Source organism: Silene latifolia, chromosome 1, assembly GCF_048544455.1.
Source record: "Silene latifolia isolate original U9 population chromosome 1, ASM4854445v1, whole genome shotgun sequence".
NCBI classification, from domain to species: domain Eukaryota; kingdom Viridiplantae; phylum Streptophyta; class Magnoliopsida; order Caryophyllales; family Caryophyllaceae; genus Silene; species Silene latifolia.
Window position 1 is genome coordinate 160,340,635 of NC_133526.1, and position 17,115 is coordinate 160,357,749.

Sequence of the window (17,115 nt, forward strand, 5' to 3'; positions counted from 1 at the left end):
GACACACATAATCCATCACCTATTCCAATTATAACGTTACTCGTGGCCTACTTATCCTCCAAAATGTCTGTTTGTTACCTTTTTTTACCCCTAAAATAACTTGTTTTCAAGCAAGTAATACCATTATTTCACTCTAGTATCATCAAATTCGGAAATTTCACTTATGTATTTCTGGTTTCAGTAATTCTTTATAGATTTGAATACTAAAAATTAGGGTGTTCGACAGGATGACGGTGGATCTAATGGGGGTTGCCGGCAGGAGGGCTGGTGGTGGAGCCGGCGGGAAAGATCGTGGTGTCGTGGTGTTGGCGATGGTGGATATGGGTGTTAATGGGTAAAAGGGGTGGAGATTTGGTATTAAGTTTGGAAGAAAATAGGATTTTTGGTATAAGTTTTGAAAAAACGTTATCTTAGGTATAACATTTAAAAAATTGAGTTATTTAAGGTATAAGTTATCAAATTACCGTAATTATAATTATTTTTAGCAAAACCAAACCATGCGTGTTGAAATATAATAAATATGCAGATGTACACAACATAAACATATGTATACCCCTTCAAACTAACAATAATCAATGCACTCTTTTCACTAAGATTCCTAGTGTGGGTGCCATCTTTTGGGTAGTTTCACACAAGTCTTGTTAAAAACACAAATTTTCATTTGTGACGGACAGTATCCGTCACAAGGTGAAGACGGGGCGAATCGATATCATTTAGGCTAATATAGGCTGGATAGTGGAATGGTAGTGGGTTTGCTAATAATATATTTTATTGTGGGTGGGGGACAATAGGGTACTAAGCAATAAATCCTATCAAATCTATGTAAGAACACATCCAACATATTAAATCCCATGCTAATAAAATAATTCTTCAAATCTTCAACCTAAAATCTCAATATTCCTCAATCTTCATCTTCATTAATCCAACAATCATCAAATGTTCTATCACAAATTCATATTTTCCTTAACTTTGTAAATTCCTCATAAAACCACAAAAAAAAAATGTCTGAAGCTGATGTTGTTAACACTGAAATTATTGATGTTGAAAACAGAATTGTTGATGTTGGAAATGAGGATGGTGTATTTGTTGGTAATGACGAAGATTTCGTGACGATGTTGATGAGTAAAGGTGTGTATTTTTTAATTTAAAGTTCCTGTCTTCGTTGATTAGATTTTAGGGCAACAATATGTTCGGGTCTATATATTTGCATGTTTAGATCAAAATTTACGGCTGAAATTGTGGTGTTGTTGTTGTTTAATTACTTTTAGTTGAATGTTTTACTTCAAGAGCAACCGTTTAGGACGATGATAGACATATTCATCAATATAATGCATGATGTAATGTGTTGTTTTAGATGAAGGAAATTTTTGTTGTTGTTGTTTTTGTTGTTGTTGTTGTTGTTGTTGTTGTTGTTGTTGTTGTTGTTGTTGTTGTTGTTGTTGTTAAATCAGATTTAGATGAAGAAAAATATGAAATTTTGATGAAGATTTTATTAATGTTGGAAACTTAAATTTAAAACTAATGTTATCAATATTCCTTGCATATGTTTAGGGTTTTTACATATTAACTTAAAATTCAAACAACTTCTAACAAATCTTATCACAGATGAGCAATTATCAACTTTGTATAAAGTTTGATTATTCAATGCAAAGTAATGGTTTATTGATAAATATACAATATGTTCAATGGAAAGGAAAACTGACGTACACTAACCATATGTTCAATGGGTAATGTCAATTTAAATGCCAGCTGAAAAGTTTTTACAGTTATTCAGTAATATATGTGACCATTTTAGCTTACAGCGTGACCAGTTTAGAGTTCAGTGTTACCATTTTAACCAAAGCTATAAATTTATTGTTTGCCAGGTACTGATCTTTCAGGCGGTTTACTTGGAATAAAAGCTACAAAATGGGAACACATTTATAGCTTGTATCAGAAACACTCGCAACTGAAGGGATTCAGTATCAAGAATCTACATCTGGTAGGGCCGATGTGAAAGATAGACCGTTGATTGAGAGATACTTTAGATATTCTCTTGCTAAGGTGAACATGGGAATGGGAGTAGAGTTGTTTTGAATGACGTCCTTGAAGTATCTACTAGTAATATGAGGAATGCTTCAATTAATCGATGTAAATGCGAAGCTTGTGTTAGGACGCAAGTAAATAAGGACGGAATATGGGAGGTAGTGGAGCATGTTGTAGAAAATAATCACCCTTTCAAACCCCCTAAGTGGCAGCATCATCATAGGTCGGAGCGAAAAATTACAGAAGCAGAGGGTGAGGTAATAAAGGCAATGACTGAAGCGCATGTGCCCCCTTCTGTCCAATTCAGGGTTGCTGCGGCAGGGGCTGGTAGTGATGCGTTTGTGGGCACACAAAGCGAGACCATATTAACTATGTTAACAGATTAAAGATGAAACCAATTCAGGGTTGTTGCGGCAGGGGCTGGTAGTGATGCCTTTGTCGGGCACACAAAGCGAGACCATATTAACTATGTTAACAGATTAAAGATGAAACCAATCGAAGGTGGTGATGCAGCAACATTAATCAACCTCATGACCAGAAGGCAAGCGGAGGAGCCGAGGTTCTTCTTTCGTGTTCAATTTGACGAAGAAGGACGACTAAGTAACCTATTCTGGGGGGATGCGATGATGAGAGAGGAGTATTTGTTATACAGAGATGTTAAAATATTTGATACGACGTATCGCACAAATAAGTACAATCTTATATGTGGAGCATTTGTGGGTATTAACAATCATTGGTCGAACATCATGTTCGGTTGTGCTTTCCTGCCGAACGAGAGGGAAGAATCATTTGAGTGGTTGTTCAATGTTTTTAATGAATCAACGGGTCAGGATGTCCGCCCTGTCTCAATTTTCAATGACCAAGACCAAGCAATAGCAAATGCCATTGAAAAGGTTTGACATTTATGACTAAATAATTAAACAATCTGCAGGAATCACTATGTGACCATATTTGAGCATATATGTTATCACTTTAAGCTAAGATGATATCATTTCTTAAAATATAAGTGATTGTTTCTACTGTCACCACCTTAGCTGACAATTGTTATGTTTTAATTTTTTTTAACATCTAAACATAATATACAAAACATGGTGACATGTAATTGAATTTTGATAATGTCACCACCTTAACAAGGATATGTGACTGCTGAAAATGTAAACATGGACACTTATATGTGACTGTTGAAAATGTGATCACCTTATCAAAGATATGTAGCTATGTTTGAGGAATGTACCAATATTATTAACTTGTTTACATAATTGGTGAATGTGACCACCTTATCATACATATGTACCTATCTTAGTGTGATTATACAATTGTTTCTACTGTGACCACCTTAGCTGACAATTGTTATGTTTTAAATTTTCTTAACATCTAAACATAATAAATAAAACATGGTAACATGTAATTGAATTTTGATAATGTCACCACCTTAACAAGGATATGTGACTGCTCAAAATGTGAACATGGACACTTATATGTGACTGTTGGAAATGTGATCACCTTATCAAAGATATGTATCTATGTTTGAGGAATGAACCAATATTATTAACTTGTTAACATAATTGGTGAATGTGACCGTCTTATCATACATATGTACCTATCTTAGTGTGATTATACAATTGTCACCATAACAACATATTTGCATCAACTAACATACAAACATGGTTACTTTATTGGTTAAATATGGTCACATATTTGTTTGAAGGAGAACATGTCACAGTGTTACCATCTTAGTGTGTAGCAACATAAGCTAACATGGTTACATTTGTGTCATAATGTCTTATGTCACCACGTTCCTACATCAATGACCAGTCTTCTTAGTTTGTAGCAACATAAGCTAACATGGTTACATTGTGTCATATTCTCTCAAGTCACCACATTCTTACATAAATGTTGCCATCTTACAGTGTACCAACATAAGCTAACATGATCACATTGTGCTATATTGTCTTAAGACATATTTATCTTTGTTATTGTGGTTACATTTTCTTCCTCGGGATGGTACATTTAGGACATACAGTGTATATGTCACCATTTATATTCATGCAGAAATGCATATGTTTTAATGCTAATAATGGTAAACTGATGACATGTTTATACAGAAACGAGACCTCGTCTATGTCAGTGGCACATTCAACAAAACGCCATATCTCACTTTGGGAAATTAAAGGGTGATCGGCCATTCCAAAACTTATTCAACAAATGCCTCAACGGTTGTTATAATGGGATTGAATTTGAAGAAACATGGCAGAAAATGTTGATAGAATATGGGTTAGTGAACCATTCATGGTTTAAGAGATTGTACAAACATAGAGCGAAATGGAGCACTGCCTTGAACAATCAATACTTTTCAGCCGGGATTTTATTGTCCCAAAAGAGTGAGAGCACAAACTATGCGATGGGTTTCCAAGCTTCAAAGACCACTTCAATGACTGCATTTTTTTTGGAATTTTTGAAAACACAGTCAAAAGATGGAGAGGTGAGGAAGAGCGAACAAAATTCAATGGTATAACATCTACACCGACCTCTGTGTACCCTATAGTGGATTTGCTATTACACGCATCTCAGGTGTAGACATTGGAGCTCTTCCGAGTATTTGAGAAAGAATTCGGTGCTGCTATGGGAACCCGTGCTCTAATCCTCCCGGTTGATGACCCGAGGTTTTGTTGTATCGTGTCCACCTTGCAGGGCACGAGGAGGACGCACATCATGTGACGTACGCTTATAACAACAATTTAATAGAATGCACTTGTCGAAAGTACCAGGTTATGGGTATGCTTTGTAGTCACACCATCTGTGTCCTTCACATGCATTCCGTTGTGGAGATACCGGACATGTACATACTACGGAGATGACCCAAATTTTCAAAAGCCACAGTGTGGGATAAGCTCCTCCCAAGCGACATCCGCAGAACCGCCGCTCATGACGCCATCAATTGGTGTCGTTCAAAATTGATAGCTATGAACTATCTCATCACAAAATGCCAGGATGTTGCTGATGCAAGAGTTGTTGTGGATAAGCTGTTTTTTAAGGCTAATGAGGAGGTAACATTGTTGCTTTCTAACCTTAATATTGAGGAAGAGGAAACAACCGTAGATGTGACCGTGCCTCCTATTTCTGACCCCTTACGTTGTACGACAAAGGGTGGCAGTCAACGAAAAAAAAGGAACATGGGGCCGAAGAAGAAGGCTAAGAAAGGAACTGAAGTTGAGAGTACTATGTACGTTGCTGTCCCTCGTCTTATATGACCAATAGGATAGGCAAAGGCTGATAATGTGACCAAAGTTTACCTTTTGTGCTCCATATGTGACCATTGTAGGTAAACAAAATGTATCAATGTATGGGAGATATGTTACCATTTTGAAACGAAATTGGCAACCGTCTATTTTGAGCCAAAAAGCCGGTTTTGCAAGGTGAAAAGAAAAGCACAATTGAAAGATTCCAAGGACAAAATGACCTCATATAGTCCCCTTTTGTGTCCCCTATAGGTGCCAAAGCAATTAAAGATCAATGGGCAACATTACAAGCTTGCAATTACACTTCCAATGCTCTATAAAGTGGCTACCATCAGCCATGTATTTTCAGTCCAAGAGCTCTCCGTTTTGGACTCATATGACTAGTTTTTTAGGTGTAATTTGTCAACTTTGTATTTTGTTTTGTTCCTCTTTAATTTGTAGCCTTTAGATTAACTTTTTAGATGGATGACTAGGATTTAGTTGTTTCTCTTTTAATTTTAGCCCTAGGATGTGTTGTTAGATGAAGGGCTTAGATGAGTTGAGAGTCTATATAAATAGAGCTCCTATTCCATGTAAGAAATCAGATTTTGTTGAAATGAGAATATGAGGTTTTGATAACCTTTTCTTTAGTTCATTGCTTAGTGCTTGAACAACCTCCTTTGCTTAGTGCTTGGAGATGTCGAGTGTCTCGTCTTGCTTCGTGATTTGGACGAATACACGAGGGAGTTAGTCCTTGCTTCGTGATCTTGGACGATCTCTTAGGCTTAAAATTGCTTCGTGATCTTGTTTAAGTCATATCTTTTTCCTTTTATGTTGTTCAAATAAATCCTTACAAAACAATCCAAAACCGAAATAATACAAGCACATCAAAAACAGCCTGTTTCAGCCGAGTTTAAACAGACCACTCGAATATTTATACACTCTTTTGTCTCGTTTTTCTGTGGGTTTTTAAATTGTTAATTTTTGTGTCATAAGCAACAGTCCACCTAACTGTTATTTTTGTCACTCGGGTCTTGTATTGTTTCGCTTGTTTGATTGGGTTTGTTCTTGGTCATGGCTCCTCCTCTCTTTCTTGTTTACTCATGGTAATGCGAGGGTGAGGTAAAGCCAAGCGGTTTCCGGGACCGTCCTATCCTTAGCCCAGTTTTAGGTCTCTTTTTATCTTGTTTTTGTGTCATTTATGACGGTCTCGAGCAAGGTTTCAATTGTGGCTGTTTTCATTGTTGATTTGCAGCCATATTTAGCCTTCTATTCGGACCACCTATGGAGGGCCTAGTCGTTTTAGTGCACATTTTAACTAAGATAATGTGTTCTTTTTTCGAAGGTGATAAAAATGTAAGTTTTGCAAGCATGATCACACATATGTCAGGGTGGATTTATGTTTACATGTAAACATAATACTCTATAGATGGTGACATATAAGTGATTGTTGAATATGTTACAACCTTAAGCGAGAAATGTACCTATGTTTGCTGAATGTTATAAAAAGACAGGTTTTGGCAACACAAGGACTAAACATTCACATTTATCTTATAGTTGAATTAGTCACCACCTTCCTTACGGAATGTACCAAGATTATCTCTAAAATTATTCTTAACATGTTAACAGTATTAGCTAAACATAGTGACATATAAGTGATCGTTCAAAATGTGCCCCCCCACCAAATATGAGTATCAATATTCATGTTTTACTAAAAATGAATACCTAACATGAAATCGGATCTCCTTACCAAAGATATGCATCGTTTTTAACTAAACTTAGCATGATAAGTTCTGCTTCATAACATGGTCACATTGCTGTACAACATTAAAATGTCACCACATTACGCTAAACTGTCACCGCATTGGTCTACATATGTTACAACATTGTTATGTCATAAGGTTGTTACAAAACAAGGATTGTCGCACAATCCCTACTACCATGAAGGTCTAAAAAGTGTGACCCAAAATATTACATTGTTAACTAAACCACCAACTACTAATCCAAAATATTACTCATTAACCTAACACCGACTGTTACATTAACGAGATGTGACCCATCTTCATTTCTTCTTGCTAGGCTTATGGGGAAGGGGCAACATCCTTAGCACTATTATAAACCGGACCTCCTGGTGGACGGTCTCTAGCACGGGTGTACCTCAGCTCGTAAGAGTGAGCTGGTGCCTCTCCCCCAATGCCAATGTCATCTATCCCCAAGTCAAACGAGGGTGGGAGCACCAAGTTCTCCAAAGCATTGTCCACCTGATCAAGCATGGCAATGAAGGCAGCATAGAATACAAGGTCATTTTCCAATTGTTGCGTGATAGTCTCTTCTGATGCTTCCGCTTCTCCAGAACCTCCCTGCGTCTTTTGCTGCACCGCTTCAGACAAGCTAGGACCCGCCTCCATTTTTGCTGCCATCTGACGATGCAAGCGTGAGACCAACTGCTGGTTCCTCTTTGACATGTACCATTTCAGTACACGCTCCAACACATAGACAAATATTGATTAAATGCAACTCAATTGTAATATGTATCACATCCCCAATAGGGAAATCAACTTATTAATATCATCACAGTTAAACACACCTACATATCACAACTATGATGGTCACTTTTGAACACAAAAAGTGAACATTCAAAAACTGAAGCCTGGGAATCAGAATGTCACCATCTTTAGTGAGAATGTCACCAACTTAATAAGATCATCACATTTAAACACACCTACATATCACAGCTATGATGGTCACATTTTAACACAAAAATATAACGATCTCAAACTGAATATAGGGAATCCGAATGTCACCATCTTTAGTGAGAATGTCATCAACTTAAGAACATCGTCACATTTAAACACACCTACATATCACAGCCATGATGGTCACATTTTAACACTAAAATATAACAATCTCAAACTGAAGCTAGGGTGTAATACTACAGTTTTCTAAAGTGTTTTACTCGGCCGAATATGGCTTACTCGGCCGAGTAATGCGTCGTTTGTTCCTGGTCAGGCTACTGTCCAGGAATACTCGGCCGAGTATACTCTATACTCGACCGATTATCCGGTATGATGGAGATTATTTCCGCGGTTTGATTAGAGATGATTAGAGTTATAAATTAAGATTTACTGTTTCACTTTTTACGTTTTACAAAACCTAAAATATTCTACGTAACTCTAATCCTCTCAAATCTCTCCCAATATTGTTGATGGTTCGTGAGTCCTTGTTCATTTCTCTCTTGCGTCGATTTCATTGGAAAGTCTCTAGTGCTTTGTAATCAGTTAATAGGTTATCTTTTAGAGTTTTACCCAATTATTGATTTGGGTTAATTTGGGGGAATGGTTTATAGTGATGGTATGTGATTATTCGTGTATAGGTGACGGTGTCATGGAGTATTGCTATTAATTGCTTGTGTGTGCTTGGATTGCAAAAAGGTAGGATTTCCCTACTCGGTTTACTGTTTAATTGATTTAAGATTATGTGGTAGTTGTTTGTACGATTGATATTGTGATTATCTGCTGTAGTTGGATTGGAGTTTGGTGTTGGTGTGATGGTGGTTGTTGGTGATGTTCACGAGGCGCGTCCTCGGCTAAGTGGAGTCACTTCCGGGAGTGGCTTCACGCCCTAGTTTTGCCCTCTGTGCAACCCGCCACGGGAGGGGATGTGAACATTAATGAATAGGTTATCGCTCGTTGATGAGCGGGGATTTGGTGGGTATGGCTGCGGCCCCCCACTGGCAGAGCTACACACTTTGGTGTGTAGTCAGTTACGAGGTGTGTTTGGGAGTTGGAGGTGGATTATGATCAGCTGTTTATCTTATTGTACTTTGTCTTATTTTGATTATGCAGTGAACTAACCCCATTGTTGTTTTGTAAATCTGTGGTGATCCATTCGGGGATGGTGAACAGATTGTGACAGGTGATGATGGTCTTTAGCTTTGGGGACGAGATGAGAGTCATCACTTCGAGTCTAGCTTCCGCTGTCATGAGATTTACCTTTATAGTTTCAGTCGTTTGAGTACTAGTGAACATTGTTTTTGGATTTGGTTTTGGAACATGTAAACATTAAATCATTATACTCTAATAAATGTTGTTTTGGAATGGTAACTTTGATATACTAGCCTCAGGAAACCGAGATGGTGGCGGTCTCTCATGCTAGGGTGGTCCTAGTAAGGCACCTTGGTATGTGGGGGTGTCATCACAAAGGGGTATAAGAGCGACGATTCTGGAACCTAAAACCAATGAACCTAATGAACATAGGGAGTCTAAATAAAATGAACCTGGGGAGAGTTGTTTGGAACTACTGCAAAGACTTGGGACACGTCCCGAAGTCGCATTGAGGCCCTTACAATTTCTAGCCGGTCAACATGGGGGTGTCTTGGGAATCGTGTGTGTTTAAAGTAATGTGTGTTGTATTTGTAGCTATAATTTTTGTGAAGTTGTTGGATGAAATGAGAAAGTAATGTGTGTTGTACTTAGAGCTTTAAGTATATGTTGGATGAAGTGTATTTTTGGGTTGAATGGAAGTGATTGGAGTATATGTAATGTGATGTGGGGTATGTGGTATGTCTATATGATCATGATGATGCTAATGTTTGGGTTGTTGGTAGTAGCATGTGATTAAGGTCATGCGTCTATATATATGAATGTTGTATTTAATTTACATATGGGTATGATAAAAGTTCACCTATGTACTGGTTTTTAGAAGTATTGAGTTATTATTGTTTGCCTTATTCATGTTCAAGTTATTTTGTTTAGAAAATTTGATTTGTATGAAGACCGATTATGGAAGGGCTATTTTAAAACTATCATAAGTCGAGTTTTAGAAATTATATTGCCGTGATTCTAATTGGAGATGATAGCTTGTCCTCTTACGATTATAACGATAGATCACACGCCCAAAATGACCAAGTAACGAGTGAGATATGACTGTTTTACGAAAACTGGACATTGTTGAGAACTGTGCCGGTACTCGACCGAGTAGGCCCTACTCGGCCGAGTAACATTCATACTCGACCGAGTAATCCATATTCGGCCGAGTAATCTTTCTGCGATAATTTTGTTCAGTTTCTAGAGTCGTGAACTCGGCCGGGTAGTCTCATTACTCGACCGAGTGTTCTGTACTCGGCCGAGTACTTCATGCACTCGACCGAGTACCTCTTTGGGCGTTTGTGTTGAGTTGGCGGCTACGTTCTTACATATGTTTAAGTCGTAGGTTATGTGCACTCGTATGTTTTGGGTCTTAAAACTTTCTTTTACATTTGTGACGGTCTTGATACGTAAGTTATCAGATGCTATGCAGTGGGTAATGCCGACTTATGAGGGATATGTGTTGGGTAGGGAGGACATGAATTATATGTGGTTGTGAGGGATAGTGGAAAAGGAAAGGAAAGATTGATGAGCTTATCGAGGCAGGGAGCATGTTTTGTGAGATGTGGTGAGTGATATAGTCGCGTGTTGAGTAATATAAAAGTAAGTGTATATGGGCAAGGGTGATGTAAGTGAAAAGAAACGTGATAATGCAAAGATTGAGATACGGGATGCGAATAGTGGCAAATTGGGATGTGTAAGGATTTATGTAGGGAGACGGTTAGGATTTTGTTGGTTAACGATATATGTGACGGAAGGTCGTTCAAAAGGGATGAAAACGAATGGTGTATAGTGAGATTGAGTTATGCCGTGATGTATAGATAGTTGTCGAGTTTGGGAAATTTGGATTATCAAGAGGTGAGCCTAGTGTGTAATTCTTTGGGCAATTAACCGTATGAGATGAATTTTTGGTTTCCAGGGATACGAAAGGGAGACACAACTAATTGAAGAGTAACCGTTAGTTGTATAGACTTGATGGTGACAAGTGTGAGTGAGTAGTATGATGAAAGATGATCAGTGATAAGAAATAATGAGAATATATTAATATGAATGAATGGGATTTGAGTTGTGAAGCAATAAGAAGGTAACCGGATTACTAAAGAGTTAGGTAGAAGAAGGAAGGAGATGAATTATTAATTGGTATTATTGGATGGAAGTAAGCTGAGAGAATGTTGACCAAAGTTATGGAACATGTAGGATCGCATCATGAGAGGGTGTGAGTTAATGGTTATATAGGAGTTTAGGACGACATGTTAGCTATGAATTTCGAGGTATTAAGGGAATAAGAAGCTGGTAGAGTGTTTGCACGATATGAGATTTTAGTGAAGAGTTAGGTGACGATACGATAAAGGATAGAATTGGAAAGAATGTTGAGGTAAATTTTGTTGGTGGATTTGATGTTCGTTATTGGGATGACAACCAAAGAGAGGAAACAATTATTATATTAAGAAGTGATAGTAAGAGAGTAGTCACATGAAGGATGGGGGTGTCGTAGTGTTGTCACTAGTGGTTGAGGATGATGTTATATAGGGAAGTTAGTTGGTCTAAAGGGGTTGATTATATGGAGAGTGATTGGTATATATGGTTGTGAGGGAGTATAAGATGTGGATGTAGGAGGTGTTTGCTAGTAGTTGGGTACTGATGATATGGTTACGTTCGCCGGGTGGTGATAATTGTATGGATGGGAGGATATGTTATGAAGGGCATCTGAGTTAAGTTCGGATGAGAGATATTCATTATCAAGTGGTAACTTACGTGATCAGGATTGGCTAGTTAGATTCGATTATGGGTCCATGATGTGTGTAAATCGTTGTGTGAGGTTCTCACCTCACGAGTAATGGTATGGTGTGATAGTTATGAGTCGTTATATGAGTTTTCCGCATCATATGTTATACTTGTATGTGTATGTATGATATCTGTAAGTGACAGTGTGAGGTTCCGGCCTCATGAGTAATAGTATGGATGATATTCATAAGGTTATTATCTGTTATTCCATGTAATATGTTGCGTTGTGATCTAGTAAAGCGGTTTTAAGGAAGTCTTCTGGGCAAGGAAGTTGTACTGAGTCAGTGTCTATGGGAATGTATAAGTTGCGATGACTATCGATGTGGTTGTTGTGCCTCGGGTGGCGATCCGGGCACGATACTTCGTGTTGTGATACGAGTATTTTCGCGTTGCAGTGGCGCTGTTGAGGGAGGTGTTGCGATGCTGTCATCGGTTGTGGTGGAGTAGGCGGAATACTTATGAGACGAGTTTTCGAAAGTGTACACCAGTTATATAGATTGTTGTTTTGTTTACTGCTGCTTCCTGTGAGTTTCGGTCTGGACATATGGACTATTGTTTTGTTTATTGATATTTCTTACCAGTTTTGGCTTAGGAGTGAGGGTAAAGTATGATATGTAAGAGAGTTGCGCATGTGGTAGTTGTAATCATGGTATAGTGATATCCTGTTGATGGGACACATTTGTGAAGAGTTGTTAGAGTACTTTCGATCTTGTTTTGGATGAGGCATTGGTTGACATAGTTGTGACAAGAGTTTTGTGGAATGAGTGTGCGCTGAGCCAGAAGCGGCAACTGGTTCGTAATCTTTATTGGGACAGTTAGTGTAGGGTTTTGGGAACTAGTATTATATTAAGTTATGGATGAGTTTTACGGCAATAAACAGGAGTACTTAAGGATCTAGTGTGAGTGTATGTAACAATTGTGGATCGTGAGTTATGATTGTGGAGATAAGTGCATGTATAAAGAAGTATGTCGTTTATGGTATAGGTTAGGTGATGTGACGAATGAATTGAGGTATGAGAACGGCTAGAGTAAGAGAGCCTTAGATATATGAATGGATGTAGGTAGGTGTTGAAGCTATAGGCAGTTATCGGTGACATGCGGTGGTGATGAAGATAATAAGAAGATATAGCTAAAGATATAGTTTTAGTGAGTTACGAGGACGTAACATTTATCTTAAGAGGAGTAGAATGCGACAAACAGAGTTTGATGGTTGTACATGTTATAGTTTAATTGGAAGTTTGAGGGTTGGTATAGAATAAAGGATGGATTTGTGTTGTGGTTAATTTTATTACAGGTAAGGGGGCAATACTTGTAGTAGTATTATGTTTATGAGTGTGAGTAAACTTCGAGGACGAAGTTCGTTTTAAGGGTGGTAGAATGTAACATTCCGTTTTGGTGGTCGATCTTGTTTGGTTGATTGTCTTGGTATTAAGTTTGCTAGTGAGCGTTACGGGAGTAAGACAGAGTTGACAACACTTATGTTGTGGGTATTTGATAGTATTATGGAGTTAGTATCAAGAGGCTATGCTGTAGTTGAGACGATATCGTGAGCCGTGCTGTGGAAGTAAGCTTGGTGGAGTTAGTGTTAGGTGTTCATGTTTTATAGGTTGGGTTGGAACATCGGGGACAAAGTTTTTTTTAAGGAGAGAAGACTGTAATACTACGGTTTTCTTAGTCTGTTACTCAGCCGAATATGGCTTACTCGGCCGAGTAATGCGTCGTGTGTTCTTGGTCAGGCTACTGTCCAGGAATACTCGGCCGAGTATGGTAATACTCAACCGAGTAGGGGATACTCGGCCGAGTATACTCTATACTCGACTGAGTATCTGTTCTGAGGGAGATTATTTCCGCGGTTTGATTAGAGACGATTAGAGTTATAAATTAAGATTTACTGTTTCACTTTTTACGTTTTACAAAACCTAAAATATTATAGGTAACTCTAATCCTCTCTAATCTCTCCCAAGATCGTTGATGGTTCATGAGTCCCTGTTCATTTTTCCCTTGCGTCAATTTCATTGGTAAGTCTCTAGTGCTTTGTAATCAGTTAATAGGTTGTCTTTTAGGGTTTTGTCCTATTGATTTGGGTTAATTTGGGGGAATGGTTTATAGTGATGGTATGTGATTATTCGTGTGTAGGTGACAGTGTCATGGAGTATCGCTATTGATTTTTTGTGTGTGCTTGGATTGCAAAAAGGTAGGGTTTCCCTACTCGGTTTACTCTTTAATTGATTTAAGATTATGTGGTAATTGTTTGTACGATTGATATTGTGATTATCTGCTGGTGTTGGATTGGATTTTGGTGTTGGTGTGATGGTGGTTGTTGGTGATGTTCGCGAGGCGCGTCCTCGGTTCAGTGGAGTCACTTGCGGGAGTGGCTTCACGCCCTAGTTTCGCCCTCTGTGGAACCCGCCAGAGGAGGGGATGTGCACATTAATGAACATGGTTATCGCTCGTTAATGAACGGGGATTTGGTGGGTACGGCTGCGACCCCCACTAGCAGAGCTACACACTTTAGTGTGTAGTCAGTTACGAGGTATGTTTGGGAGTTGGAGGTGGATTGTGATCAGCTGTATATCCTATCGTACTTTGTCTTATTTTGATTATGCAGTAAACTGACCCCGTTATTGTTTTGTAAATCTGTGGTGATCCATTCGGGGATGGTGAGCAGATTGTGACAGGTGATGATGGTCATTAGCTTTGGAGACAAGATAGGAGTCATCACTTCGAGTCTAGCTTCCGCTGTCATGAGATTTACCTTTATAGTTTCAGTCGTTTGAGTACTAGTGAACATTGTTTTTGGATTTGGTTTTGGAACATGTAAACATTAAATCATTATACTCTAATAAATGTTGTTTTGGAATGGTAACTTTGATATACTAGCCTCGGAAAATCGAGATGGTGACGGTCTCTCATGCTCGGGTGGTCCTGGTAAGGCACCTTGGTATGTGGGGGTGTCACATAGGGAATCAGAATGTCACCATCTTTAGTGAGAATGTCACCAACTTAATAAGATCATCACATTTAAACACACCTACATATCACGCTATGATGGTCACATTTTAACACTAAAATATAACAATCTCAAAATGAAACTAAGGCAATCAGAATGTCACCATCTTTAGTGAGGATGTCACCATCTTTAGTGAGAATGTCACCAACTTAATAAGATCATCACATTTCAACACACCTACATATTACGTTGTGATGGTCACATTTTAACACTTAAGCATACAACATCAATTCTAGGAGAAGAAAAGATATTCTAAGTCACCATCTGAAGTGCAATATGTAACCATTTGCAGTTGTAATCACACTCAACAATTCTAAGTGAACAATAGATATTTTTAAGGACTTACGTCTTTATACTTCTTGTAGAGTTCCTCATCAGTAGGGAGGTCATCTGGTAGCGGAAGCGACAAACACCTAGGCCCTTTATTCTTTACAGTGGTCCTTTTCTCAGCTCTTTTCTCAGCTGGACGAGCTTCCCCATGCACTATGTACAACTTCCATTTCATCACTCACACTTTGAGCCGGGAGCCGGTAGAATGACTTCTCCAGATTAATGGAGACCGGGTACGTCTTTAGATCCCAGATCCCTATACCAAAGCCCTTATGGACAGTGTAAGCGTTGCATTCCTCCTTAACCCGCGCTTTCATCGCGTCATAGCTCCAATGTCTTATCAAGGGTAAGGTAGATTCTGCAGGCTCACCCCTCTAAAACAGCCGATGAAAGTAGAGCAAATGAAAGAACATTAGGCAGCCACCCATGCTTTTGCTATCGTTGTCCTTCCGTGAATCCACGGCATAATCAAAATGATCAAGCACGTAAGAGCACCGGTCCATGTTCGAAATGGCAGCAACATCCTCCATCGCCCTAATCAACCTCACGTCAACACGGTTGTGGACTGCTGGGACCAAGAAGGATCCCATTGCAAACAATACAAACAATTTTTCAAAATCTGGCCCACTTTGAACCAATTTCAGCATTTCACCTTTCACCTTGTCCAAAGATATATCTTTCTTCGGCAAAGCATCGAACTTCTCTCTCCAGAATTGCACCACCTCTTTATCGTCTGTTACCGCCGGTACCGACTAACCCATACATGGTAACATGAACATCATGTTTACTTACTGCGAAATGGACAAACCTATTAAATAAGAACAACCTTGTATGTTTATCATAACGCTTCAACAACCAATCAACTATAGTATGAATAAACTTAGATGCCTTCAGCTCTAGAAGCCCTCTGAACCCAATATCTTCAACGTCCTTCCTCTGAGTTGTCGATAAGTGCTCAATAACATAGTGTAGTGCAGCTGGTGACCCATGTCCCTCAACCTCCTTCAATTTCCTATTTCCGGACACAATTATTTAGTCATTAAAGAATAATATGAATTAACTATCATGGAGAGAAACAGTTGGTGCACACACAATTAAATGGTCACATAGTTTAGAACTGTAGGCAACTTATATTCCTTCCTTTCTCTGTCTTTTTTTAACCACTTTTATTTTTATCCCCTACACTTGTGGTTGACTTTCTCTTTGAGCTTTGGCCAACTTCCACCTCCTTTGAGCATTCTCCAACAGTGGCCTTTTTCCTCTCCACTTTCAAAGGCTCTGGTTGCACCACATGAATATCTGCGGGATCAGAATCAGCTTATAAAATTGCTAAAAAAAACAGTCATGTCACCATTAATTCCAATATTGATACCATTTTCATATATCCCAAAACAATTATAGATGTCACCATACTAAGGTAAGCTCGCTACACTACTATAATGTTGAACTCTATTAAACACATGTACATATTACAACTAAGATGGACACATTTTAATACCAAAAAAAATGTGTAATCATTTTTTTTACTTATTGTTGCCATTTTTAGATGCTTTCACACACAATCAACCACATCTCAGCTGACAAACGTGATGACATTTTTGACTATTAACAAACATGTCACCAGTTTAGAAGAATAGATGTCACCATATTAAGCTAAGCTGATTACACTACTCTAATGTTCAACTCAATTAAACACATGTACATATTACAACTAAGGTGATTACATTTTAATACTAAAAAATATGCCATCATTCTTCCTACTTATTGTTACCATTTTTAAATGCCTTCACATACATTCAGCCACATCAATAAATAGGTACATCAGCTAACAAAGATGGCGACATTTTTAGTACTAACATACATGTCACCATTTTAGACGTAT

The 17,115-nt window shown here is 38.3% G+C and overlaps 1 long non-coding RNA gene across 1 annotated transcript in view; it reads left to right on the top strand.

The window, feature by feature from the left end:
* LOC141607803 (uncharacterized) overlaps positions 1-17,115 on the top strand; it is a 254,610-nt gene that overhangs the window by 115,510 nt on the left and 121,985 nt on the right. The window lies entirely within an intron of this gene.